The following is a 27,250-nucleotide window of genomic DNA, read 5'->3' on the forward strand; positions in this document are numbered from 1 at the left end:
GAAATTCCTGTTATTCAACAGAGCAAAATATCTGGGCTTAACAATATTCAGCCGGCTGCACCCTGACTGGAAGTGGCAGCGTTTAAATGAGGATGTAGTTCTGTTGAGTGTAAATACAGTATCACGCAATATTTCTCTTCAAATGTACACACATGCCACTAAGAAACTGTCCAGTCCTTTGTGATTCGGGTAAACATTTGAGTTGACTGAAAGTCATGGCTGATCTAACAGGGATGGGTTTTTTTTTTGGGGGGGGAGGTCAGTGAGGTTGAGAGACAAGCTGCTTTACACGCCTGTAATATAAAGATTATGGAATAAAGTATGTTCTTTTCCCATGTGGGAGACAGTGAGACTGGAAGCACTGGTCAGGATCTTACTGGTTCATTGGGAAGTTGTGTGCGTGGATTTTGTCCTTGTTCTGCCAAATAATGCCCCCACCTCATCCTGCATGAGCCCTGTCCTCGGTTCTGTGGCGGTGAGAGGTGCTGAGCGTCTCCACACTCCTCCGCCGGTAACGTACGGAGCCCGTGACGTTTCCTGAGCCCTCTTCCTCTTTTGTGTCCTTCAGCAAACCCAGATGCACCTCCTGCTTGTAGCCTCCGTATCGACTCAGTCACATTGGCGTCTCCCGGGGCGGGGAACCGCGGCCGGCCCGTTTCTCTTCCCCCCTGCCACTCCACCTCCCCCCTACTGTGGGTTGGATGAGGCCCACCTGATTGGTCAGCGCACCAGTCCGTCAGCGGGTCGACCTCCCCATGTCCTCCAATGCCCGGCTCCCTACTTGCTTTGAGGCGGGCTCCACACGGAAACATGAAACAGTCAACTGGGGGTATGGACTGATCTGGCTGATCGAAGGCAGCAGAGGGGAGAGTAAGGGGATGACAGCAAGAAGAGGCAGAGACGGGAATGGAGGTAGCCGCCAAATGGAGGGTGAGGAACACGTCCTATCGACCCGGGACCAGTGGGCTTACTTCCTGTTTCCACGAGCTGGGTGGGGGTGCATGCTTCCTGCCTTCATCTGAGCATTGAGGGCAACCCGACGAGGTAGCTTGCTTGTGGGAGGGAAGAAGAATAAAAAAAGAAGGAGGTGGGATTAACCAATCAGATGTCTTGGTCCTGCCTCCTCTAGTTGCTTGGATCCACCACCTCTACAATTTGATTGGCTATCTCTCCGAACCAATAATTTTTCCTTCTGCCCCCATAACATTTTTGTTTAACTAGAACTCCCATGAGTGTGCAGCTTGGGCGTCACTGGGGGTGCGGGGTTCTGCTGGGAGGGAGGGACAGGGGGGCACTGCCAAGGGCAGGTTGTTATTTATTGGCTCTGATTCCCCCTCCAGGCCCTGCAAGCACATGCAAATGAGGCAGCGAGGAAGCTGCCTCTGTTATCTTTCTTTACATCAATAAATAAATGGCTCCAGCGGACCACAAGGCCCAGGCTCATTTTCCAGCCCAGTGAGGGAGCTTTCATTCCTGGAACACGTCTTCAAGTGCCCCCCCCCCGTAACCCCCCACTCCTCCTCCTTCTCCTCCCTGTCTTGATCCCATTTTGCCCTCTCCCCACCCCCCACCCTCTCCAGTCATTGTTTGGGACACTAAACAATGCCAGTCCTTGAGAATCACTGTCCCCAACAAGAATTTTAATCTCACTCCTGTGCGCTAACAGGCCACAGCACTTGAGGCCAGTAGCTAATCTTTGCGGCCATCTAATCTCCTGATATTAAGTTGCGTCTTCACTGTTGGGGCACACAGATAAGAATTTGTCCTGTGCTTGAGACGGTCGCCTGATAGTGGGATCTACGGACGAGGAGGGAAGAGGAGTTGTCCAAATTAACTGGTGTTTTGGCAGGATGCAGACTTACATCACTCTGGCAGGTGAGCCCATCTTCCAGTGGCCACGGGCGGATCCTACTGCAGGTGGATGAGGCCCCGCTTATGAAGGTTGTGATTGGTCCGTGCCGCTGTCCGTCAGCGGGTCGGCCTCCATATGTCCTCCAATGACAGGATGACCCCGGTAGTGCTGGGCTTCATCTGTGGTCCAAATAATGTGTAGAAGGAGGAGAGGGAAGGTGCACTTTCATGCTTTCCACAGAAACATCTGGCCCAAACCAGCAGAACTTGCCCCCACTGGGAATTCCTACCCACACACTCCATGTCTGCACCTCAAGACAACATCAAAACTTATAAGGCCTACATTCTTCTGGGAGGCCTGCCTAGCACTTCCTGGGATCAGGCTCACTACCCTGCCCTGCAAAAGCCGTTAGGGAAGACGGACAGATATTTTCCAGCAAATAAACTAGTGCCTTACCGGTGCTCATTTAATCCTGCAAGACGAGGCTGACTTTAACCATTCAATCAACCTTTAAATAGTCATATCTCACCCATTCACCACTTGATGGGACGAACTCACGCGGCAAGATTCAAGAAAAAAGAAATCTAAGACTGTAACATGGCCAAGTCTTTTTGAGGACCCCCCCCCCCCCCAAACAACCTTACTGCCCTTCCCCCCCATTTTGAAATGGCGGGCAATGTTTACCAAAGTTTAGACAATCTAATTTACATATTAGATGTGATTAGCACAGTTCATTGTCGGGATTATGCTTATTAGCCGGCGTTGCGGTGCCCCATTGGTCGGCTGACGGCTGGATTTCGCATTACAGGAATACGTGCTGCATACCTATGCAAATGAGGTCAAATCCGCCGCGATAGACAGACAATATCCTCATTCTGAACTTGGTGGACATACATGGGCGCTCCTCATCTCCTCGGGGCTCACGGCTCCCGGGGACGTCGGAGCTGCTAAAACATGCCGTTGGGGCCGTCTCCCCCTAATCCCCCAAGCCCACCCCACCCTCGCACACACCTATACAGCCCTACAGACACACACACGCACAGGGGAGGACCGGGGGAGCATCCGCTCTGAGCGTGTGCAGATTAGAGAGCGAGGTCTGGTTTTGTGTGTGCATGTATGAATGCTAGCATGCGTGTCAGTTAACCCCCCCCCCCCGAGACCGGCCTGTGATGTCAGCAGGCTCCGGGCTGTGGTCGAGCACATCTGCCACAAAGAACGCCCATCACTCCCCGCCCCCCCTTCACCCAAGCGACTTTGTTTCAGTGTGGAAACCCCCCCCCCCGATCTGGGGGGAGCCTCACGATTTCTCCAGGCTGGCAGCGAAATGGCTTCATTGGAGCGAGTGTGTCTCTGGGGGCCCATGGGGTGGGTGGGCGGCTTGTCTGTACTTCCGACGCTGACCCCTGACCCCCACGTCAGCACAGAATGGCTGACGAGGGAACCAGAGAGACGGTATCTCGCGCTTAAACATCACACTGCAAGCATGGAGTTCCCCGCCCAGTCATTTCCAGCGTTTCGGTTCCTCTCTCACAGGTGCATTGTTTAATGCATTAATGCACTGCTCCTGTATCAATGCCCCCCCCCCCCCACCCCAGCTTTCTCAGTAGCAGGAGGAGCTGTCTCTCTCAGAGCCCCTGCACCCGACCCCCCCCCCCCCCCCAGTCAGGAACAGACATGTCGAGGTCTTTCAGCGCTTTTATTGATCAGTTGGGTTTTTAAATCCCTGACAGACGAGTAGCTGAGATCCCTCGTTGTCAATGAAACTTTAAAACGCCACGGCGTTCCAGGCTGCCAAGATGCAGGCGGGCGATTGACCCGGCCCGTCCAGAGCTGATCCACTCTATAAGCCTTGTCTATCCTTGCACCCGGTCGTATGTGAGGGGTGGGGGGGGCTTTTGCTCCCAGTATAGGGAAGGATTCAAACCCATCCTGGATCAGCCTGAGAAATCTTTCAAGCTGAGGAATGTAAATTGTGCATTAAATTTCAAACTAGATATTTTTAAAAAAATACTTAATAGGCCCTTTAAACATGGATTGTTCTCTTTATGGTAGCCAGTGTAATATTTAGTCTAATATGTATCTCCATCCCGGCCCAGGAAGACACATGCCAACCCGAATGTGGGGATGATGGCAGCGGCAAGTGTGCGGAAGATAAAAAAAGCAAATTAATAAATAACAAAAAGCACTTACTGATAGGTAATAACTTGCGGATTTAATTATATTGGCGAAGTAATTACAATAAAGGAAAACAGGAGAAAAATTGAGTCTATTCTTAAAAGGGGAAGAGCAATTTGCAGATGTAATTTGCATTTGGTAAAGACTCATTTATGTTGTTTTAAAAAGACATTTATTTGTCTTTAAAGAGACAATGAGGGATGATTGGACAAAACCACCCTACATATGTTAATCGATTGCACTTCTGGGTACAGATTATTTATAAAGGTTCACACTCACTGCAATTATATCGGGATTATGTGATACAGCGATTACTGCAAATTTCCTGCCATCTCCCTGTCAGGCATTCTGGGGTGGCATTTTTACCAAAGGGGCTGGGAAATTCTCAAAATGTTGGGCAGTGGAACAGACAGGGACAGCGGGACGGATAATGGGATGGACAGAGACAGGGACAGTGGGAGGGACAGAGGAATGGAAAGAGGGATGAACAGAGGGATGGACAGAGACAGGGACAGTGGGAGGGACAGAGGAATGGGTAATGGGATGGACAGAAGGATGAACAGGGGAATGGACAGTGGCATGGACAGTGGAATGGAAAGAGGGATGAACAGAGGGATGAACAGAAGGATGAACAGAGGAATGGACAGAAGGATGAACAGGGGAATGGACAGTGGCATGGACAGTGGAATGGAAAGAGGGATGAACAGATGGATGGACAGAAGGATGAACAGAGGAATGGACAGTGGGATGGACAGAGGAATGGACAGTGGGATGGACAGAGGAATGGACAGTGGGATGGACAACAGGGCTGATCTCTCCAGGCCACTGCTCCTTTTCATTGGTTCTTTGCCAGTGAGCCCCTCTGTGTATAGCAGTCCTGCTGATCCCGGCTTTAATGCTGGTCCCGGCCCTCTCAGCGACCGTGGTAACTGCTGACCCAGGCTCCCTCACAGTAAACATCACCCTCACATTCGAACAGGGCTGCCGCTTTCCAATGACGATCCGATGCTGGATGATTTAGTACCTTACCGGTGCTCATTTAATCAAGAGCAATGTGGCGCAGCTCGCCGCTATGCATTTTGGACCTGTAACAATTGCAGTTTTTAAGACTGATTGCGGGAGGGTCACCGTATCACAGCTGAATCACTAACGAAAAAAGAGGAAATGAATGCGCCGAGCTTGTGGGTTTGGAATTAACTTGGATTAGCTGCTGCTGTTCCTGTGACCCGTCCCTGTCACACGCTGTCCCCAAACAAGCCATACCTGGGTCCCTGTTTCACCTGAACCCTGGTGATTAGTGATTCGGTACTCCAACAAAACAGGGCCAGATTCGGTTAAGAAGGAGCTTCAGAATTGCTTCCTAACTGAAGCAGTGACCACCTGGAAATGAAGAATATGGGGACGCGAGCAGAGGCGGCAGGACAGAGATGCCTCGAAATTCTTTATAGTAAACTGTAAGCACTGAGGTGGTTCTCCGTGGCATTGGACTTGTGGAGCTCCAGGTCCAGTGAGATTGATCAGAGCTGCTGTATCTGAGAAGGCTGACGAGATTCACGGCCCCTCGAAAGGCGTGACAGCGTGTGTGCGGGGGCTGCATTGTGTATCGTCAAACTCGGCGGAGCCTCTGGTGGGTCAAGCAGCCGGCCCCCCCTTTGCTCTCCTCCTAAGTGGGGGTGCAAGACGAGCATATTATAATCTGTGGCCCTCTCTGCCCACGGGGATCCGTCCTCAGCCCACATGTGGCAGTTTACCTTCCGTGACCCCACCAGGGCAGATGAGGTTGGGCGACAGGGCAGAAAAGCGACAAATGGACCCCCCCCCCCTCGACTTTTCTCTCAGTTGAAGTCAGATGCTTCAACTTCTTCCATCATCCCACAGTCTCTTTTTTCTATCCCCACCCCAATATTGCCCCCCACCCTGGCAATCATATGGCCTCCCAAAAAGCATCCAGGCCTCTCTGGAAATATCGCCCCGTCCTGGCCCCGCCCCCTCTCTCTCCACACAGCGACCTCACCTTCAACCCTGGCTGGGGACACTATGAGGGGTTAGGGGGGAAAAAAAACAGTGGAACAAACTGATGCAAGACAGAACGAAAGAAAGAAAGATGGAAAGAACCTAAACGAATGAGATTCCAGCAGAGTACAGTTCTGCGAAGGAGAAGGGAGTGTCCTTTTTTATATATACTGTATATATTTTTTTCATAGAGCCCAAGGAGGATCTTTCAATCGGGAAAAGCCAAGAACTCAAACTCAGCCGAAAGTGTCACGCTGCCTTGTATACAAACCCCTAATCCTGGTAAATGTGCCTCTTGGGGTGTGGTATTGAACTGCCGGCCAGAGTCCGGCACCGAAGCGCCAATCCCCTGACAAGGAGACTTAGTTCCGATTACACGCACCCCGTCCTCTCCTCTGCCTCGCGGCGGTAATGAGCTTGGAACTCAGAGACGAACCGTCTCAGTCCCTCTCTGGCTGGCTGGCGTTTGATTGTTATGAAAGAAAATATACAAAGTCTGTTTTTTTATTTTTTTTAATCAAATATGCAGGAAAATGCATGGAGAGACTGATGGGGCCCCAGTAGCCGCGCGGCAGCCTGCGTCTATCTGGGAGGAGCGCGCCGTTTCTTTGGAGAACGCGGTGATGATCATGAGGCGGGCGGCACAGGCAGAACGTGTCCCCGGTTTTCCACGACTAAAAAAACTTCTCTACCTTGTCATGGGGCATTAGCCATCTTTCAAAGCACTAGAAATACCACTGGCCCAAAAGCAAGAGGATTATCAAGGCAATGAGAGTAGAATCGCATGTTTGACTGCTGTATTTTGGGGGGGGGGGGGGGGGGGTGTTCGAGTCAGATTCAAGCACAGGCGACTGATGGGTCTGATTTTTTGTTTATCCGTAAACTTTAAAGTATGTGCCAGTTTACACTGATGTGGGCTTAATTACCCACAAAGCCTTGCAGCCACTGGTACGGTACGCATGTCACATTTAAACACCGTTTAATGTTCTCGTCTATCGCGTTGTTTTAAGGTTGTATATAAGTATAATGAAGATGAACAGATTGTTTAACCTGCTTAAAAATGTCCTGCACCTCACCATGCTGAAGCCTTTTCGATAGGACTTCAAGCCGGAAATGATAACAGGCTGAAAGATCGACACTCCTCTGAAACATTCAGACAGTGCTGATGATAATGTCTTTATCCAGATTCAAATGCTAATTTTATGTTTTAGTCCAGCTAACTTACACACTGTTTACAGCTTAAACCTTCTGCTAGGTGAACTCCTTAACTGTTAACCAGCAGTGTAGTCGGCCAGGAAGTCAGTGCATTACAGAGGACACGCTCACGCTCACGCGCTACAGCGGCTACAAGGCACCAGGTCACCCAACTGCATGTTCCTGGGTTGTGGGAGGAAGCTGAGGTCCCCCGAGTCAGCCTGTGCAAACACGGAGAGAACACGCCAGCTTCATACTGCACAGCTACAGGACGGAGTCGAACCTGCAGCCATGGAGGAGTGTGGTGAACCACTTACCACTGAGCCACAGTGACACCCCCTCACTAGGAATGAGAGCACTATTTCATTAGGGCCATTTGCATAGAAGTTTCCATACGTCAAGGGCATTTTGACAGGATCCAATTGTGCCTTGAGGAAAGTCTAGGAATCAGTCAACAAACTGTTGTGCTTTAGAAAGATGCATCTATTCTTGAAAAAGGGGTGGGGGGGAGGGTGCTCATTACCCACAGTCTCAGGCTACTGCATGAGCAGGGGAGTGGAGACCCAGGCCAGGGAAAAGCCCTGGCTGACACTGGATCTGTGCCACAGTGGAGCAGCGAGCTTTGGGGGCTGCCTCGCTGGGGGGCTGCGGGGCACAGCCCAGGGGCCTCTGCCATCAGCCATGAATTAGTCATTGTGGGGCATGTGCTGAACGGCCCCCCTCGCCGCCTCTAATCTCCATGCCAGCTTCACCATCGCCGCCTCCCCATCCAGCCCTTGGAATCTGTCTGCACCCCCCCCCCCCTCACACTCCACTAGCAGCTACAGGCCCGGTGTGGGATGTCCGACTCCCAACCCCCACCACTGCCGTGTTAGGCTTTTATGGCATGCATTGGACCAGTGGTGGTGGGGGGGGGTCGGGTACACAGAGCAATGGCACAGATGGTCTTAAAAAATGCATTTGAGGCCACAAGCAGTAAGATTGGGTAATGAAAAGCAGACTGCGGCTCAGGATCAGCCAGCCGGATGGGGGGGGGGGGAGCTAATCAGCCCGAGGTTTTTTTAAACGCTTTGGACCGTAAGTATGATTATGAAAGAAAATCAATGCGATTTGAGGGCTGCCGATACAACCCCGGCCCCCCCCCCCCCAACAGGGGGACAACGCATGCGCTCAGTTTTTCGAATCCAGCCTCCATCTCACTTTGCTGTCATGAGAGAGGAAGAATGGCCAGAGGATGCCCCCTCGCCTCTGGGTATCCCCACACCCCTCTTCAAAAATCCTGACATAGCTCAGCATAGCGGGGGGGGGGGGGGGGGAGTTACAATGGGCACCTCCCCCCAAAATGTGGGAAAAGTAAAATCTGAGCATTTCCCCTCACAGACACCTCCGAAAGACGGGAGAGCCGAAAAAACAGAGAAAAGGAACGTGAACGGAATGAACACATGCCGTAAAGATTAAAAAAAAAAAAATGCGCATGATTAGTTGCCCTAGATTTTTAAAATTATCTTCTGTTTTGGGCATTAAGTAAGATAACAGTAGTAATATAACCGCCTGTCCCCGTTGTGGAAAGTTCCCATGTAGGGCAACCGAACAAAGTGATGTCCTGGAAGAGCCAGGGAACGGAAATCAGGTCGGTCCCGGGAGCCGTCGCTAACGGGGCTGGCCAGTGCCACCACGGCGATGCCGGCCGGGGTACCGCTGAGAGGGCGCCACACTTTGACTACTTTACCGGAACCCTGGAAGCTCGGCTTGGCTACAGCGGTGATGCTGGTGGCACAAACACATTGCAGCATAGGACGGAATGAGGGGTAGGCGATACCTGGTGGCCCTTTAGAGGGGGTGGAACAAGCGCCCATTTCCTCTTTTGCCATTTCATTGGTCTGTGAAAACAGGTGTGTCTATAGGTGATGTTTATTGGTGGCGGCATCCTTCCTGGCAACAGCGGCTCAGTGGAGTGATCGGGGGTCTCTGCGGTCAGCGGTTAATTAGATTAACCCACCCATCACAGGCCGGGTGCCGCCTCTTTGGGGCATAGTGCTCTGAGACGCAGTTGGGCATTCAGACGTTAATCTAATTAGTGTTACGGCATGAGATGGAGCAACAATGGCTGTCTGTAGGCAGGTCACGTGGGCGGAGGGCCGGCCCTGGCCCCCACGGGCCGGTCCGTAGCCCCCGCATGCCGCCGGGTGACTTTCCCGACCGCGGAAACACCGCCGGCTTGTGCCGAAGCGCTTCTTTTTTATCACCTTATTCTTTCCAGATTCCCATTCCTTACGCCCGCAGCGGAGAAGATCCAGGAGCTGATTTAGGGGGATGTGTGTGTGGCCCGGTCAGCCAAGGGTCACGGGGTCGTGGGATCTGAACAGACCGGGATGGAAAAGCTGTCAGCCAAACAGGTCCGGATGGCAGACCGAGGGAACGGGAGGCGCATGAAAGTTTCATTAACAGCCATCGGGAAGCAGTGCCCCCCCCTCAGTTCAGGAGGTCCGTGACCAAACCACATGTTCATGTCTGTGTACTATCTCCGGCCTCCCAAAGCCACAAAGGCAGGCTCTGCGCCCCCCCCCCCCCCTCACAGCCTTGACCTGCACCACCCCTTAACCCCCCCCTGGCTCCCAACATCCCAACCTGGCCACATCGATCTGCCATTTATTTCCCTCACAAGAAAAAAGCAACAGAAGAACAAAAAAAAAATTCATTGCAGAATCATAAATACTTGAATTAATAAGCGCCATTCATGGGTGAGCCAGTGCAGCGAGAGACATCATGACCCAAAAACACCCAAACAAACAGCCCTGACGTGTATCCTTGAATGTGTCCATTATCAGACTCTTCTAAAGCCCAACTTTCGCACTTAGCTTGCTCTCTTTGTACTTAAGTAAGCCATTAAAACTGGGGGCTGGGGGGAGGAATAAATAGAAATGCATATTTCTTAAGCATCGGGTGGCCTTGTCATTGAGAAAGTGGACCCCCCCCCCCCCCTTCACACACACATATGCACCCCCAGCTCCCCCCAACCAAACCCCCGACCATCCTTTCAAAGCGCAACTGTTCTGGAGAATCTTTAAAGCAGGGGAGTAAGTCTCCGGTCCGTAAGGCGGAAGCCTGTTAATTACTACACACAGTGGATCTCTGTCAGGGACACAGCCCCCCCCCCCAACACCCCCTCCCCACAGCCACATGACAGCAGATGAAGGGACGACCAAGGCCTTGCAAGCCTGGCTTTTAATTGCAGCTGCAATCAGGCCGATTTGTGGTGACTCACTGCATATCTGCAGTCGTTTATTTTTTATTTTTTTGACCGGAGATCTCATAAATTACCACTGAAGGCTTTCATAATTGCTAATATAAAAACGTACGTTGATGCATTCCGCTCCTCTGCTGTCTAATTTTAGCCTCGTATCAGTGACACTTAAATATGGTAATTCACGGTAAATCGGTTATAATTTACCGCAGTGTCTCTTCCCGGCCATTTACAGTGGGTGCTTCGGCATCTATCGATGCACGTGCCGTATTTGTGTTTTTATATTTGGATTCCCATGTACGAATGCCTCGCATTGGGCATAACCCCCCCCGCCGTCACCAGAGACCGTCGGAGACGAAAGTGGATTCGTTCTCGAAATGCTAGGAGTGGAGCTGCTTTCCTCCATGTTCCCTCGTTCTCTCGCCCGTACTGAGCGCCAATTTCACCAAGCACCTAAATCAGGCAGCCCTCCCTACGTACAGCGGCATTAACACAACAGCCCCCCCACCGCCCATGACCATATAAGGGAGCCGCCACCTCGCACAGGCTAGCACGGCTAATCGTCAGATAATGAGATTGTACAAGCAAACGGCTCTATTAAATCACCATTTAGTACTTCCTCTGGAAAGGTTTGCATCGTGCGGCGATGTGATTCGGGGGCCCTCTTTGTTTCCCACAGCATCTAGCGACTAAACCTCAACGCCGAATTTTGATTGTTTTTTTTTTGTTGTTTTGTACAAAATAAAATAACGTAAAGCCTGACGGACCATACACCCCCCCCCCCCCCCCCCCCCCGAAGAGTGGGGTTGCCAGGGGAGTCTGCGCGGACCTCGGGGGCCCCGAGTGGGAACCTGTCGGAGCGATTCTCTGCCGTGCCAATGCCGGGTTCACGGCTTCTCTTGAGGGACAACCATTAAACAAGCTTTAGCTTAGCGATTTTCACCGCCCGAAGAGCGGTATTTTTGGGCCCTGCTGCCGCCCACTCCGACCCAAATAGACCTCTGTGGGTCGGGATTAGTGGGTGGACCGGACTGTCAGATGACTGCCAGGGGGCGGAGGGGTAACCACGCCTTTCGCACCCCTGCTTCTGTATCTCTACTAAGTTCTTTTTATCGCCGAGCGTCTTTTTTCAACGACAAACACCGAGTACATGGCGTCCTGGATGTAGTAATCCAGCAACAGCATCACACGAACCCCTCAGCACAAAAAGGCAACTGCTAATTCCATGAATTGCTAACTCATGTGTTCTGATTGGCCCGGATCGAAAAAAGCAAGCAATGAGTAGAGGAGGAAAAAAAGAAACAAGCAATATCATGTCAACGGCGATACGTGAACGCAGTGTTTATTTTGCGACATCTGTATGGAAATCTCAGCAAGTTGTTTCTTTATGTCCTAGGTTCCTATTGGATGTGGCCGCACTATACAAACGAAATTAGCCTCAGCAGAAAAGCTAATCGAATTGGCCCCCACGCATTCTGACGCACGCCGGTTCTGCGCCACGGGAAGAATCGCCAGGCGCTGATAGCTATGTAGAATTGCACAGTGGCAAACATGAAAAGGAGCCGTCCGAGACATTTCAGGTTGAGTTGTGAATAATCGTGCCATTGTTATGTACCAACAAACACAAATTTGTACGCACTGGGTATGAATGACGATATGGACTCTGGTGAGATGGAAATTGTTTTATTCACGGCCAATCGCATATTCTCAATAATGATATTTATTGTTTATTCATTGCATTTTTCTTTCAAATGCTTGTTTAGGCACAATAATTTGTTTATGTTATATCTGGCTGTGTTATCTACATGGAATCCAGTGTATGACAGCAAGAGATACCATACGTGAAAAGTGTGTTAAGATGAGGTACATCCCCACCAATAGGAACAATCCGGCTGCAGTCACGTGACCCACCGCTGCCCATCTCTTTTTCCCCCACAACCCTTTAAACCTAAAACGATGAAACAGCCACAACTCCATCTGCCTTTCATGTTACGTTTTATTTTCCTTGACATCCTTCCCCCTAGAATGAGCCAGGCTGGGTGAAGGCTGTTCCAGACGGGTTAGAGATGGGGGGGGGGGGGGGGGCTGTGCAATGGAGCCTTAATCATGCTGACTGGTAAGAGTGGCGTTGGTGGGGGGGCAGGGTGGGCACGCAACAAGGGGGGGCCGGGGAGGCGTATGACACAGCTGAAGCCTTGTGAATTCTGGCTCCAAGTCTGGAGTCAAAGTCAAACTGCCATTTGCACACATTTGGAGGGATATTTAATTAAAAGTGGATTACGGGAGTGGTGGACAAACAAAGATCAGATTAACAAATAACTGTACGTTATTTTCCCCATTTGCCAATGCAAATTTGACTTTGCGGCTGGTTTGATGACACAGGAGAACAGATTTATGACACTTCCAGAATATTAAGTCACTATCGGGACTAGAAATTGAGCGGGGGGTGGGGGGCAGAGGGGGGACTCACAGAAGTTGTTTAATTCCAAGCCTTAAGTGGCGATAACCTTGTTAACAACCCTTGTGTGAGGGGCGGCGTATTAAATATTTAGCGCTAATCACCGGCCGGCCATATGCATCCGGTCGGGTGCTCCTCGGGACAGACGCTGGTCCTTGGCACATTTGGCACCATCTCTGTTAACGAGGTGGCGACACCCGGGTGGGCATGGGCGGAAGTGGCGGCCTGGTGTCTGTCGCCGGCGAGGGGGAGCTGCAGGGGAAACGGGAGGGATGCGAGACGGGATGCTGGCCATCTTGGCACCGGAGCGGTCCGACGAGCCGTGACAAAATCTGGGCCAGTTGTGTGGCTACCCTCCCCCCCCCCCTCGCCCGCCTCCAGATTTCTTACCTCAGTGAGTTTTTTATTTTCATTATTTTTTTTGGCTGCTGGCTTCACTTCCAGGGGAATGTGCTTATGATGATGAGGAAGGTAGGATGGGATGAAGAATAGGCTGCTTGAAGGAATGATGAAAGAGTCACTGTCGCTCAGCCGACCGCCACTCTGCTCACGGCTTGGGAGGTTTCTCTCTCTCTCTGTCACACACACACGCACACACACAGAGCAGAGACCCCATAGTCTGTCATTCTCCAGTACAGTTCGATCTGCCACATGACAATTAAGATGTTCACAAGATCTGAACTGTTTACTAACAAATTCACCCGACAGTTTTTAACTCTCCCAGTCGGACATTTCACCAAAGCAGGACGGGTCATGGGTTTTTCTACGGAAGCCCAGAAATTTAAATTTGCCTTCTTTCGGTAATTAGTTTGGTTCCCTGACCGTCAAGCCCGGCTCTGCTCGCGAATTTGCGGCACGGCGAAGCCGTTCATGTCACTCACGTGCCAGCTGGTGCGAATCCGGCGGAGTGGGCATCGCATTACCTGCGGCGAACGTGCACACGCCTGTGATCTGACAAGGGAGGCACCCCCCCCCAAATGCACCAGTGGATGGCTGGACGGCCGCAGTGAAAGTTGCATGCCGCTGGCAGTGGTTGCAATCCTACCCTTTAACTTCCTTTCACTAGAATCCCAGCTCACCGGGAATGAGTGTGGGGGGGGTGCATAGTTTACCTCTTCTGGAAAGATCCACGTTTCAGCACGGAGAGCTGGGCTGGTTTCCCATGGATAACAAACAGACGGACTGTCCTTTACGATCCTCACCATCCCTCTCCCCTCAAATTCAACTCGTTGAGGGATTCTGGCATTCTTTACTCGACGTGGTCCCTTCCGCCTTTTCTGGTGCCATCAGTATATCATAAACCACACGTGGCGGTAGGTGGAGCCCCCCGTTTATGAGTTTACAGCCCTCTGCAGCTGTGGAGATCTGCAAATTGAGCCCACCCCTAAGGTCCCTCATGGAAACATGGCTTCCTCTGACGGTGGCTAATGACAGTGAACACATGCCTTTTATTAAAATGATGCTTCTTTTCAGGCCCCTTGTCACAAGGCAGGTGAAGGAAAGGAGCAGAGACACGGCAGGATAATGAAATTGCTGATTTTTTTTCCACTGATGGGTATTTACCTAAAGAAAAAAAGCAAACAATAATCCATTCATCCTGTAATTGTGGTGGCACTGAGACCTGAGCTTCCTGGATTCTCAGATGGTGTCATTCGCTGGCCTGTAGCCTCAGATTCCCCCCCCCCCCCCTGGCCCCCCACCCACCATAAGGGCCACCACCATCACTTCCACTAGCACCAGGTCCGCGACTCCAATTTACAAGTGTGATGCAGGTCTACCTCCCAGCCATACCGGGCCTCACCGCCTCTAAACCCTGCGAGATGCCACCTATTTAGCACGTCCCTCTGCCAGCGACACCCAGGCTAGAAAGGGACTCTGTCTCACTGCTCTCTAGCTTCCTGTGGGGGGGGGGGGGGTCGGGCTCTGGAGAGGGACCCTCCAGGCTCTCTGGGGACCAGCTCCAGTCCGGACATGATCCCGGCAGGCGTACCCGAGGGCCCGCATGTGTGGCAGGGTGTGTGTGTCTGTGTGTCTGTGTGTGTGTCTGTATGTGTGTGTGTCTGTGTGTGTGTGTGAGGTCCTCCTAGACCTGGGTCTGTGAATGTGTGCGTGAAAGAGGGAGGGAGGGAGGGAGAGGAGGATAGGGAGAGGAGGAGAAGGCGTGTGCATGACTGAGTGTGTTAATGAAGTGACCCACTCGCTCCACCTGCTCTCACAGCTGCCAGGCCGAAGATGGAGGCTCCGTTCCGGTACAGTGTGAAGCTGGTGGGGGTGGTGTGGGTGGAGGAGGTGGTCTCCTCTCACTCTCCTGGGACTGCTGCCATTTCCGTGGGAGAACGGGGCCCCCAAGGTGCCGGAGCCCCGGGGAGACGTCCTGCCACGAGGGCCCGCACGGGGCCACCACGGCCCCCTACATCCGGAAGCCTTTCATCATCCGGCAGCTCAGGGCAGTGTGTAGACGGGCCAGACCCTTGTCACTTTGAGTATGTAGATGCCACACAGATGTGGCTGTGTGTGCGACTCAGCACTGAGCACAGGCCGGACCTCTGGGCCTGCAGGTGACAACAGCAAACACGAGGAACTATATATAAAAATGGCCCCGAGCGGAGCAGAGGTTCTGAAGGGTCCGTAACTGTCCAGTGAGCTGAGAATGGAACACGAGTCTGTACAGCCCCCCCCCCCCCCCCCGAACGAGTGCAGCATCTGCAGCATCAGTGCAACGGCCAAAGAATCAGTACCCCCCTCCCCCCGCCAGAGTCAGTGCAGCCCCCCAGTCCTGAAATCAGTACAGCCCCCCCAGAATCAGTCCAACCCCCCATTCTGGAATCAGTACTGCCCTCCCATCATCAATCCAGCACCCCCCCCAGAATCAGTGCAGCCCCCACATCATCAATCCAACCCCCTGCCCTCCAGAATCAGTACAGTCTCCCCAGATTCAGTACAGCTCCCCCCAGCATCAATCCAACCCCCCACCTCACCCTGGTATCACTACAGTCCCCCAGAGCAGGAATATCCCAAAAAATGCTGACAATAACTTTATAAGAAAAATAATGATATACTTCAAATACAGGATTTGTAGGTCTTACTGCATCAAAATATGAATAATGAGTAGATTTATAATTACATGAAAATGCCTCAACGTGGTATAATGCTGAAAATGATTTTTGAAAAGTATTCAACGAAAAAAAAAAACAAATATATATATATATCCACAATGCATCTAAATCTGTCCTCATATCTCTGTGGGGACCGTCCCTAACAATGACGACCGTAACCCCTACCCCGCGCTAACCTTAACCATAACTAACCAACTAACCAAAGAAAATTCAAGACTGGGAATTTTTAGTTTTTTGATTGCAGTCACAGATTTTTATGAAATTGAGGTTATCCTTGAGGATATCTGGTCCCCAAAATGTAATTATTACACACACACACACACACACACACATGCACACACACACACACACACACACACACACACACTGCCATCTTGACCATGTCACCTGTGTATCTGATCTGCTGACAATTAAGGTACCCTGAGATTCTGCCACAAAAGCCACCGATGAAAGGTGCCAGCAGGGGGCATCGGTAGCTGACTGTGTTTGATGTGCACGCTTACGTCTGTGGTGCTGCCATCGGCCCCCCAGGTGGACTCTACCTCCCGCCCACCCTACACCCCCGCCACTCAGATGGCCTGCTCTGGTCTGGGATTCTGACCTCAGCAATTTTGTGGGTGTGACCATTATGACCGGCTATGTGGGGGGCAGGCTCGGGCCTTTCCGGCAGGCTCCACGGGATCCCCCCTCCCCACCCCACCCCCCGCAAGCTGGTGCTCCCGCCGCGCAGTAACTGACAGGGGGAGCGGCCTGGAGCAGGCGTGGGAGGACTGCCTTTATGCAAGGCAGGTGAAATGCGCCAAATTGGTACGTTTCATCATGCTGGACAAGGCGGCAGTGGTGACACCCCCGATCAGGTGCGCATGCATAATCGCCTCCAAAAATAATCACTGTTTTGAATAATTTCCCCCCAAAATCTTGCAGCTTCAACTTATTCCGGCGACGCGCCTCATAAATCTTCCCGATGAATGTAAATCAGGGATCCATATTCTGCCAACTCAGGGGCTCTAAAGAGCAGCGGCGAGTCGTTCCCTCTCCCCCCTGCTCGCGATCCCGAGCCGCCGTGCATCCCGGCCTCCGGATGGGGGCCACGCTCCCCCCTCCTCAGAGAGCCGGAGCACAGGATCCCACGTTATTAGGAATTCCCAGATACACAGCATTCCTGTGCCACAAAGATGGCTGCCGGCACAACCAAAATCATATAGCTGCTATACAGCCGTCATTTTATATATATACTGTGTGTAAATATGGTTTGTATGATATATAAACTGTGTAGTTTATATGCAAATATATTATTATACAGCAATTATTCAGTCATATAGTTGTTAAAGAATTAAAAATATGCGATACATTTTCTTCAGTGTCACTTTAAACAGATATTACAATCACATGCCTTTTAACTTAATAAAGTTGTTTAAAGTTGTGACACCCCTCCCCCCTCCCAGTGAATTCAGAGTTATAGATGCGTATACATATGTATGCATGAGCAAAAGCACTGAAACAATGGATGGCCCTAAAAATACATTGTGTTGTGTTTAATAGCAGGCGTCTTGCATGTAATTGATGGCCCAGAGGATGATGATTGGGGGGGGGGGTGGTCTCAGGAACAGCCGTGCCTGGGTGTCGCTTTGCCTCCTCCCTTTTGCCCTCGCCCCCCCCAAGTACCCCCCCCCCCCCATGACTGAAAGGCTACACTGCAGCACTGTTGTAATGAGCAGGCAGTGGGGTGAAGAAACTTCTCGCTGGGGAAACTTGCAATATTACACCAGCTATCTCTATGAAAATTACAATATGCACAGCCCAACTTCTCGTTACAGGATGAAAAATAATGAAATTCTTTGTGACAGCCACCCAGCCCATGCTATGTATAATGATTTTTTTTTTCTCCCGGTGAATTTGACTATTTTTTTTCCCCACTATCTGGGTACATCTGTTTTGCATGAGATGCATAAAATGACAGCACTTGGACAGCCAGCACATCTAGTGACAGAGATTACTGTCACCCACCTTCTTGAGTTAATTCATCATTGGAAATGGTCCGGCTCCTTCTCTGGTCTCTTAGCAACAGCCAATCCCCTGACGACAAGGCCGCCACGTGACTGTGTAATACAGTAGGTCCTCAGCATACCTTTTACATAAAAATAAGCCGATAATTTCAACTTTACATTTTTATTGTATTAACATAAAATATTTTGGATATTACATTGAAATTCATATCCAACGAATTTGATTCTACCAGCTATTATGCACAAAAAAAGCACAGTGGATCTACTAGTTAATCGGAGCATATGAATGAAAAAATATTTGCTTTGTATATTAGTTTTCTTCGACTACGAGAGCGAGAAAACTTCAGAAGCGGTCGGTCTGAGGAGCAGTCGCACCGCCTGAATGAGCGCTTCCGTTTAGGGGCACCTGTGCCTTTTCTTAAATGCCAGTCTCCGAAAATGGAACAATAAACAACCGGAAGTGGGCTCTGTGCGAATGGGGAAGAACGTGAAATTTGCCGGACGCCAGTCCTTTGTCCTGTTGTGATGTCATCCCAGCCGAATATGAATCACACTGTGGACCTCGTGACAGAATAATTATTTTGGCCTGTTCGCTGGTCAGGTAAATTGGATTTTAAAAATCTATACCATTATAGCTAGTATAGTGAGAAAGTGTATATTCTCAAACACAAAACACTGCCATAGAAGAAGCATTTTTACATTAGCAAAAAAATCATAATGAAGGAAATATTTGCCTAATCTCAGTGGCAATTATACAAATGATATAATTTCATTCATTAATCCTATACAGGGTTGCGAGGGCCTAGTGCCCATTCCAGAAACAGGGTACAGGGCAAGGAGTAACCCAGAGAGTAACCCAGGGAGTAACCCAGAGAGTAACCCAGAGAGTAACCCAGGGAGTAACCCAGGATGGGATGCCAACTCATGGTAAGGGCTACATTGTCATTAATTTGTAATTTATAGTGTATAATACAGTCTTTTAAAATACATGACAGCCTTTCCTTCCTTAAAATTCCCTTTGACTGATCTGAGAAAAAAAAAAGAGCAAAATAAGACTTGCAAGGTATGAAAGAATAATGCAAAAAATAACGTCAGAAAAGAGGTTAAAAGTCCGTGGCACCGGAAAACAGGCGCGTGATTCACGACAGGCACACAAAGGGAGCGATTAAAGCAGCGGAAACGCAGCTCACTCCCCTCCACGGCGACAGCGCAGGGCTACCGCTCACAACTTTATCTCGCACGAAAAGGTGAATCCGTGAGCGATATCTCCAATTTAAAAGCACTCAACTCGCGCCATTCCAGAAATGAACGCCACCCCCCACATATTCACGCAACGGTGATTCCAACTCGGAGACGTCGGCCCTGCGAATGATGCACCTCCCCCCCGCCAAAACCACCCCCCCCACCCCCCAGGTGACATTCGTAACAGATCGGCAGCGACGCCACAGAAATTACATGTGGAATAATAGAAAATGTATTTGTTCTGACACGTCCAAAGCAAACTGGGAGAATTAATTTAAAAACATACAATGGGAGATAAGGGACGGGGGGGGGGGGGGCGGATGAGGAGAAGCCGGCTTCAGTGACGAGCTGCGGTAGGACACCTCCCCTTCCCATCGCTTCGTTTATAATGACCTAATTTTGTGCTAATGAATTGCTGACAAAAATCAGAAAACACAGATCGTAACGGCGTTGTAGTTTAAAACCCCAGCCTTAAACGGGCTCCTTTCCCTGCGATCACTCTGTGAACTGGAATTAAAGGTGCTGAATGAACCAATGCCGTCACCAGGAAACGAAAGCGGACGAGGACCGGAGGAGGCGCATTTTGGTCGTTTTAGTGGTTATTATTGGACGAGGCGTCTCCGTACCATCTTCGCATTCCTCTTGAAGAAAAGGCCAAAAAATTCCTTGCAGGCAGCACTGTGGAGCGGCGCCATCACACTTTCCTGCCTCTTTTTCCGTCAGACACGCAGCTCCCACAGCGGACGTGCTCTTTTGGGGGAGAAAAGGATGAGATTTACATCACTGGTTGCATTACGGCGGATTCCTCAGAGGAATGACATCCAGTTGTGATGGCAACAGGACCGCTCCGCGACAACCGCCTCCAGATTAGGGCCCAGGTCCTGAATCCTGGATGCGTAAGGTCAACACTGACCCACTTCACGTTTGCCCTCGTGCCCCCAACCCCCCCCCCCCACCCCCCCGACAATTGCATCTCAAAAGCAAACCAAATGTTTATAATCAATTACATCCCCAGTCTACTTAGGAGACGGTCCACTTCCTTTGCATGACTCCTGGGCTTATTCTTGGATGTCCTCGGATAATTACGAGAGGAAGGCACTCGAGAGGGCCGATTTCAATAATTTACAGATTCGGCAGTAAAACTCCAACAAGGACCCGGAGCTCGACATTAGCCCCATGCAATCTAACAGAATAATTCACCTCCCCGCATCCGGCCTTGGGAGAGCTGTGACTTAATTAGACTTCAGGACAGGGAACTGCTAACCTGAAGGGGGGAACCTCCTTCATTATTTTTATCATTTGTTTCTTTTTATTGAACATGACATGGATAGCTTGCAAACTTTAGCGCTAGATGCTATCAAAACGTCCAACTGGAATGGCTTGTGACCGTGGAAGGCTGGACTGGTGACATTTCAGTCCTGTAACCATCTTACAGCCAAAAGCTATCTATTGGCTCTTCGGAAGCTCGCCATCAGTCTCAGTGGGTTAGAATGTCGTGCCTGTCATCGGAAGGTTGCCGGATCGAATCCCAGGGTTGGCAGAGTGATGCCACTGTTGGCCCCCTGAGAGATGCCCTTAACCACCCCTCTCTCCCAGGACCATGTGACCCTGCTTACTCCAAAGTATTCCCTCCTTAGGAAAAACGCATTGGCTAAACAGAAAAAAAATTGTAATTGTAAAATGGGTCGGCATAACCCTGAGAGATGGGGAATGGTACTGCCAGCCGATGCTGATAACGAGGGAGACATTTATTACTGTGTAACGAGTCGCAGGGTTTAAATCAGTCAGGCTATGAAAATAACACCAGGGGCTCCAACAGCACATTTTCGCGATGCTTCCGTTTGTCGCCGATGGGCCGGTGAGGTCTTGGCTCGGAAAAAAACCAACGGGGAGACACGTGATGATCCGCTAATAAAGGGGGGTCACCTTGTAACCCGACACCGGTGTTTAACATATGGAACGTACCACAGTCTGAGAAACGGGGGTGGGAGTAGCGCCCCCTGTGGCCTGCCAGGGAGCGCGCGGTGTTTGGCGGGTCCTGGCACGCCCCGGACTGCATGTGATAATCTGCCGAGTGTCGGGTGGAAACAGGCCCACTGGGGCATTATCTGAAGGGGCCGTCGTCACCCTGTCGTGACGAGAGTGTGAGGATGCATAGATACTCACTAGAGTGTCGGGGGGTGGGGGGGGGGTGTTGAGGCATGAGGGATGGCGAGCAAATACGCAAACGGGTCCGACAAAGTGAGAATGCCACATTGTGGGCAGCAAAGGAAGAATTAGGCGCACGGAGCACAGAACCAGGAGCCGGCCCAGTACTTTACATTATTAGGTGGAGGCCCTGAACATGTAATATTATGAATATTATTAGGTGGGGGGGGGGCAAGGTGACATTTTGTGAGAGGGTCCAAAATATTTAGTTAAGCCCCTATCCACATATCACACAAACCCACAGTTTTCCACAATCTACAGCCATCACCCCCCCCCCCCACGCCTGTGGGTCAAGCCTGGCTACTAATGGTTCACAATTACACGGGACTCTTTTATTCATTACAGACAGGCAGCGTGCGCCGTGGGGCCCTAACCGACGCTAACTGCGAGAAATATCAGCGGCTGTTTACATCTCGGGGCGTTAATAACGCGCTGGCGGACGAAGGCGGGGGCACAGCGGCACGTACACTCCCTAAACAAACAGCGCACATCGGCAAGAGATAGCTAGTTAGCCCCTGAACCTTGCCTGGGCCCGCGGAGAAGCGGGGAGTACCGCATAATTAGCGGGACCTCTCCAGCACGATAGCCGTTGCTTCTTTGTCTATTTCAATAACCCAGGACTGGATCCGGTGCGAAATTAAAGCGAGGATGTCATCAATTTCGGTTAACCTCCTTATACCGTTTTGCACTCGCTCATAAGTGATGGATCGTTTTTGTCATTCCATTAAGCCCGTTGTGGTGGTGAGTCTCCCACCTGAAGTGGCGTCAGTGTTGGAGTGCCCTCCGTGTGTCTCACAGGCAAGTTTGTATCCAGGAGACACCCTGGATGACACCTCCAGACCAAAGGGGGCGCTGTTTAGTGTAGGGGACCGTTTGGAATGTCTGGGAGGGGCCACCTACTGGCATCCTACTCCCAGAAGCAGGGGTGGTCGATGCCGACCTGGTGACTTGCTTCTTCAAGGGTTCAAGGACGCGACCGATGTGTCTGTAAACAAACCATTCAAAATCAGTCATTTCTACTTTTGGGCAGCCGATCAAATAATGGGTGAGATGACCACATAGAAAGTTTGTCTCACAGTAAGTGGCACAATTAATGTTGTCAGTTGGCAGATTTATTGGGGTGCCTACGTATCTTTGGATAACAGGTTGAGCAGTAGCTATGAAACATCGGGCCTTTAGCTTTAGCAGAGAGACGTTAGGCTGGTGTAAGCATATATGTTATTGTGCCCACAGATACTAACCAGGAATAAGTTTCTCGACCGTATTAATAGCTTCTTCACTGACTTCAGTATTGTTGCCTACCCCACCCAACCCCCCGCCTATATCTGATATTTGCATTTGGGGGTCCCTTTTTCTGATGAATCAAGCTAAAAGAGGGAAAGAAACACATTAACAAACAACAAAAACAGAAGGTAGTATGGTCATAATTATGCATCGACCAATCGCAGAGCCGTTTTAATTACGGCCCATCGCAGGAGTTATTTGCACATTCTTCTGCCAACCCCACGGTCCAAGATGGCAGCCGCGTGACACACGAACACCCCCGGCGCTCCAAGAAAGGAGAACGAGACCCGAAACAGCGACAACGATAATAGTAATGATGACAAATACAAAGATGCTTTATTCATAATCAGTGATGGGGAAGCGAAGGCAGTGAGGCGGCGGTGGTCAGTGGCCGGCTGGCGAGGATCCGGCGGCACACGGCTGGCGGGGATCCGGCGGCACACGGCTGGCGGGGATCCGCCGGCACACGGCTGGCTGGGATCCGCCGGCACACGGCTGGCTGGGATCCGGCGGCACACGGCTGGCGGGGATCCGGCGGCACACGGCTGGCGGGGATCCGGCGGCACACGGCTGGCTGGGATCCGCCGGCACACGGCTGGCGGGGATCCGGCGGCACACGGCTGGCTGGGATCCGGCGGCACACGGCTGGCGGGGATCCGCCGGCACACGGCTGGCGGGGATCCGCCGGCACACGGCTGGCTGGGATCCGCCGGCACACGGCTGGCTGGGATCCGCCGGCACACGGCTGGCGGGGATCCGGCGGCACACGGCTGGCTGGGATCCGCCGGCACACGGCTGGCGGGGATCCGCCGGCACACGGCTGGCGGGGATCCGCCGGCACACGGCTGGCGGGGATCCGCCGGCACACGGCTGGCTGGGATCCGCCGGCACACGGCTGGCGGGGATCCGCCGGCACACGGCTCACTGCTGCCACCGCCGCCGCTGCCTCCGCCGCCCGTATTGTTATAGCAGCTGCATGCAGATTGGCAGCAGAGGTTGTCTTCCCAGATGAAAGATGGCACGGAATGTACGCTCGGGGACCGCAGCCCGGTGACACGTGTGCCGCAGTCGCCTCTGCCTCTCCCTCTGAAATGGTCTGTGCTTCCGCTAATTTACATAATACACTTCTGACACCTCCACTTTATTCATCAATCACTGTACCTTCTCCCAGTCTATCTTTTGTCTGAGCGTGTCTGCACTCCATCAGGACCTACACAAAAGATTAATTTCACAGTTTTTTCCCCCCCTCCTCCCGTCCTCTTCGCCCCCCTTCCCCCCTTTTTTCTTTCATTTCAAAGATACAAAGCTTATGAAATGACAGAGGCAAGATAATGAAAACAACAATGCAAGCAATTTTTGGCTCCTGCAGGTCGGATTGCTAGATTTTCTTTCCTGTTTTTTTTTCTCGCTCGTTCCCTCTCTTCTTCTCTCCCTCGCCTTCCTCCTTTGCCTCCGCCCCTCGGTGCAGCATGGCTGCCAGCTGTCTAAGGCTTCACATCCCCATCGCCTGCTTTAATCTGGCTCCCTCGCCACGCTGTGCCGACCACCCAGCCCAACTTGTCGCCGCCGCTGTCCCACCTCGCGAGCGCGAACCATAACCCTCCTGGACATCCGGAGGGGGTGAGGGGGTGGAGTTCCGACTGGAACAAAATGAATGATGGTCAGTCGCATCCCAGCACGGTACGGTATGTAAATCACACAGCGGAGCCCCTCTGCCACTTTCTGTTTCACTAGACATCTGCCTTTCTCGAGAAAAACAAGGTAAAAAAATTGTCCGAGTGGTTTGACCGAAGGGTGTAGGCTCTGATCAGACCCACAGTGGTGGGGGGGGGGCAAGAATGAGGGTGAGGAACACAGCTCTGGGGGGGCAGGATTGTCAGAAGGGGCTGCCTGTGAACATTTGTGCTTGGGGGGTTACACTGGGAGCAGGAGTAGGATGGAAGCGTCGCTGATTGTGGGGAGATCAGCTCCTCAACGCGGGACGGATGTGGGAACAGGGAGGAAGCCAAAGCATCGGCGGTCCCTGGAATTACGTAATTAAGGTCAGCTGCGGAGTGCCAGGCTGCTATCTCGCGCGGCGTCTCTGGGTGGCGCCGGTGAGTGGCCGATACAGCCAAGCGTGCTTCACGTGTGATTTTTTTGTCACCCGGATGCCAATAAGGGCTCGGTGTGACCTACGTGTGTGTACCCCTACACCCCCTCCTTGCCCCCCCCCCTTCTCCAGCCCCCCCCTCCTTCCCTTGCCGTCTCCCTGGCTCTTCTCTCTCCTTCTCAGTGGGAAATTAGTGCTCCCTCCCACCGCAGGTGGCGGAGGGAGGGGAGGAGGCTGATTTATCTGGAGCTGTCAGCCCCTGGGAGGAGTGTGGCCAGGGGGGGGTATGTGGGGGGGGGGGGGGTGACGGCGGCTCCCCCTCGGCCCTGCGCCCGGCTCGCAGGCAGACCCTGGCTCTCATTAGAGGAGCCGCTGTGCCGAACTTGAAAGTGACATTCACACTCCTTCTCCTCTCTCAAATGCAAACGATGACAGCCCTCGCCACTTAAAAGCCCCCCCCCCTCCTTCCTGGGCCCGGGGAAAAAACATCAATTTATTACATTAGGTTTGGCAGACATACCTGTGCTGCCTCAGCCACACCCTCCTAGCCCCCCACTGCCCCCCCCCCCCCCCCCCCCAATCCCCTCACTACTGTCACTTTCGCTCGGAGCAAATGTTTCGTTTGCTGGATGGGATTTTAGTTCCCGATTAGCTCACAGGGGGGCTAGTGAGGGTAGAGGGGCCAAACACGGTGGCATCACGGGCCGCGCCGCTGAACGCGTGTGCGTGTGGCCCCCTCTGCTATGAGGGAACACTATAAGCAGCAGCCAGCAAAACGAAAACAATCACAAACTGTCCCTACGATCGGGTACGTACCCACCCTACCCTAGAACCCTATCCGTAATCCTAGCCCTTTCTCACATAGAGATCCTGGGGGGTCCGGGGGGGAATTGGGACCTCCTGCACTGGCACAGCTATCCCACAATTCCTAACAGAACCCCAGGGGAATTCAGTTGGAGGTGCAGACGTATCCAGATGAAGTCATAAAGCTGTCACCAGCATAAATATTATCACTATTGTTCTGCTGCATAGCAACACAGGCTGATGTTACGTCTGGTCTGAATATATAAGGTTAAGTACCTCGAGTCATACGTCCGACAGAAGCCCTCCATCCCCTCTGCCAGCTGCCGGTGCCATCGGACCGCCTCCCTTTCCTGGCCCATGGCATCTCAGGCAAGCGGATCCCCGAAAAACAGCAGCCTGTGACGAGCGGCCCGGACAGGAGTGTCGGCTAAAGAAGCAGGAAGAAAAAAAGACGTATAAGCAGATAATTATGGGAGGCGATCCCGGGGAATATCCATATCAAACCCCCCGTGCCGAGACGCTCGGAATCCGTTTCAACTCCATACTCCTAAGGTATTTCTTCCCGAACCCTAATAAGGACGGTCCCCAGTCTAGGCCGTCCGGTGGCAGCGGCGGTCCTGCTCGCTAATTAGCTTAAAACAATTATCTTTCTCTGGAAAATGGAAATGGGGCTCTTTTACATGAGACCGCAGGCATATTGCAGTCACTTGCAAAGGGGGGGGGGGGGGGGTGGGCGTGGGTCTCACTGAATCTGTCACACAGGGAGGAGACGGGGGGATGGAAGGTGAACGGAGGAGACAAGGGCCAAGAGAAAGGGGGTGTCAGTCACTGAGGGCGGGGGGAGGGGGGGCGTTTGAGAGAGACGGGCCCCTGACACCACAGCAGAGGGGGGTGGGTATGAGGAGAGATGGGTGACTGGGCGCGGGGGGGGTCTCTCTTTTGAAATGGCCAGTGCCAGGAGGCAGGCGGGCGCGTGGTGATGAGTGAGACGCGATGTCCGTGGCGGTGGCGAGGCCACGGTTCGAGGTGTCGGCACTCGTGGCCCCGTGACGCTTGAGCGCGGGAACAGGAAGCAGCGGCGGACAGAGAGGGTAGAGGTGAAACAGCGCCTCACAGTGTCGCCGCGTCACCGCGCTCCCCCCATGGACCTCTGCTCTATCCTCACGCGAAGCTTTCATATGTTGGCCACCCCCTCGCCTCATCACAGCCTCCCGCCTGCCCCCCCCATCACCCCCCTCGGCCGCTGCTGACAGGAGGGACCACAGCCTAACAAGTAATGGTGGCCGGGGGGGCAGTGACGAGTGCACCATGCCGCGTGGTACCACGCCGAGACCCATGTGGAATGAATTCATACGTGTACAATCAGCCCCCCACACACAGCACCCCCCATGCCCATCCCACGGATACACACCTCGCCTTACTGATAACTGAGCCCTGTGCCTTTTACGGGGGTGGAAAGGTGCCCTGCCGATGGGTTTTGTCATGACTCCCAGAACTGGGCTTTGGGGTTAAGTCCGATGGTCCCAGCAGTCCTGGCTGGATTGGCGCCGGCAGCCACCGGG

At 52.2% G+C, this 27,250-nt stretch overlaps 1 long non-coding RNA gene across 1 annotated transcript; it reads right to left on the reverse strand.

Annotated features, from left to right (window-relative positions):
* On the reverse strand, nucleotides 1-27,177 carry LOC111858633 (uncharacterized). The gene is made up of 4 exons (XR_011989463.1): nucleotides 27,100-27,177; nucleotides 25,965-26,115; nucleotides 1,863-2,031; nucleotides 1-1,052 (listed from the first exon to the last, which is right to left on the reverse strand). It is a non-coding gene; the product is annotated as an uncharacterized lncRNA (long non-coding RNA).
* Nucleotides 27,178-27,250: the final 73 nt, after the last annotated feature.

Source organism: Paramormyrops kingsleyae, chromosome 3, assembly GCF_048594095.1.
Source record: "Paramormyrops kingsleyae isolate MSU_618 chromosome 3, PKINGS_0.4, whole genome shotgun sequence".
NCBI classification, from domain to species: Eukaryota; Metazoa; Chordata; class Actinopteri; order Osteoglossiformes; family Mormyridae; genus Paramormyrops; species Paramormyrops kingsleyae.